Source organism: Corvus brachyrhynchos, unplaced genomic scaffold, assembly GCF_000691975.1.
Source record: "Corvus brachyrhynchos isolate BGI_N302 unplaced genomic scaffold, ASM69197v1 scaffold4, whole genome shotgun sequence".
In the NCBI taxonomy this organism is placed as follows: domain Eukaryota; kingdom Metazoa; phylum Chordata; class Aves; order Passeriformes; family Corvidae; genus Corvus; species Corvus brachyrhynchos.
The window spans coordinates 2,657,932-2,660,455 of record NW_008237878.1 but is presented as its reverse complement, the minus strand read 5'-3'; positions in this window follow the sequence as shown (position 1 = coordinate 2,660,455).

Sequence of the window (2,524 nt, the reverse complement as noted above, 5' to 3'; positions counted from 1 at the left end):
AAAACCAGCCTGACCACTGGGCTCAGAGGGCAGAAAGCAGTGGCTCGGGGTCCAGCTGACATCTGGTAATCAACAGGGACTCTGCTGGGGTTCGTGTCACCCCACAGCTTCATTAGTGACCCGGAGAGTAGCACAGAGCACTTAATTTGGGGGAGCTGCTGATGGAGGCACCTTCCAGAGGAACCGTGATAAACTCAAGGTCAGGGCCCACAGAAACCTCAGGACACTCCGTAGGGAGAAGTGTGAACTTTTGCTGCTGAGCAAGCACAAGTTCCTGTATTGTGCAGGTTCCAGTGGTATCTAATACAGAAATGCATAGGTAGAATAACTGCATTTGATCGATATTACTCAAGCAGCAATTAAACATTTTTTCCATTAACTAATTTTGCAGGGGCATTATCCATAATTCCTACTTAATATGACATTTTTCTAGGAGATTCAATTATCCTGCCAGCTAAATTCCAGCTTGGTATAAACTGACAAACTAGGTTCCAACGATTAGGAAGAAAGGCAGAAGAATAAAAAGGAAGTGACAAAATATCAAATCAACAACCCACGGTGTTATACAACTCTAAAACTTAGCTAAGTATTGTAGGTGTTTTGAAGTAAATTGTCTTATGATGTTATTGGTGAGTCACCTCCCGGGCCTGCAGGAGATAATCCAGGCTTTGATCCTGCAATTTAGAGTGTGCAGGAGGCACGACATTCCGAGCTTTTCTAAAACCTCTCACCACACAAAAACCAGTTTTGGGTTTTGAACTGGCCTAACAAAGGGGCAGCTGACCCCGAGACCCTCAGGAGTAATGAGGGTGTGTTTTGAGTATCCCTGGACTCTGGTGTGAAAGTTTGACTTTGTTTCAAAGCAAAAAAAGAAACTCATTCTGAGGAGCCAGTCCCACCACAGCGTGAAAAGATGAGTTGTGTGAGATCTCTAAACATGCAACGGGGAGCTCCAGCAGGCAAACAGCAAGGGCAAGGAATCTGAGAAAAGTAGTATTTAACTAAATCAGACATGCACACAAAATAATTCAGCCTGTTTGAATGACGTGCAGAGCTTTAACAGGACTTGCCGAGGTTTGACCACAGGAGGGCAACAGGATCCAAACGCAAAATCAAACTCTATGCTGGACACTGTGAAAGGAAATGCAATTAACATTCAGGAAGGCATCTACGGTTTATTATTTTTCTTTTAATTCTGAGTTTCTGGGTGACCAAAATGACAAGAAGATCTGCTGGTGTTGTAAATGTAAAATAGCAGAAAACTTTGCGGGGTGAGATTCTCACAGCAACTCTTATACTCCAAGAACAGCTTTTTAAGGTAAGAAATACACAAAAACTTGCACACTGAGCGTGTCATCAGGATTCGTGATAGAAAAAAGCAGTTCCAAGGTGTGTGTACTGGAGCAGCAGCCTGAAAAGCCACAGTGTGCTTCTCAAAGGCTTAAATGTGTGCTGCCCACCTCTACCTGAGAGCTTATGTGGTGTAGGAACACGGTGCTATAGCTGTGATGTTCCTGTAGTACTGCCAACAAGCTTTTAGAGGAATAAAAAAATACTGGGAAATAAAAATGTGCAACAGCTGGACTGAAAGGAGGAGGGGAAGGGTGATAAAGTGTTCACAGTGTATTTTCAAAGGAGGGGGAGCTCCCTGGCTGCCCTGGGCTGTCCAGAGGCTGTTCCTGCCAGGCTCTGCCGAGAGGCTGGCACAGCATGTGTGCCCCATAAATGATTTCACAGAACCACAGAATCAACTGTCTTGGAAAAGAACCCTGAGACATCAAGTCCAACCTACAACCCAACACCACAGTGTCAACCAGACCATGGCACCGAGTGCCACAGCCAGCCTTTCCTTGAAGACCTCCAGGGACAGTGACTCCACCATCTCCCTGGGCAGCCCATTCCAATGTCTAAGCCCCCTTTCTGTAAAGAAATTCCTCCTGATGTCCAACCTAAACCTCTCCTGGCACAGCTTGAGGCTGTGTCCTCTCATCCTGGGAGGCCAACCCCCACCCAGCTACAACCTCCTGTTGGGGAGTTGTAGAGAGCGAAAAGGTCACCCCTGAGCCTCCTTTTCTCCAGGGTAAATACCCCCAGCTCTCTCAGCCACTCCTCACGTCACTTGTGCTCCAAACCCTTCCCCAGCTCTGTTGCCCTTCTTTGGACCTGCTCCAGTATTTCAATCTCCTTCCTGAATTGAGAGGCCCAGAACTGGACACAGCACTAAAGTGTGGCCTCACCAGTGCCCAGTACAGTGAGACAACCACTGCCCTGGTCCTGCTGGCCACACTATTGCTGATACAGGCCAGATGCCACTGGCCTTCTTGGCCACCTGGGCACGTCTGGGTTCATGTTCAGCCGGCTGCATTTCTCTCTAGTTTCCACTGGAAACTCCGAAAACCGCCTTAAATCGACACAATACGGGGAATATCCCGCGTGAGGTGAGGCTGTCCCAGGGCTCCCGCGGCCCCTCACGGCCCAGAGCAACGCGAGGCCGCCCGCCCAGCCCGGCACCGGAAGTGACGCG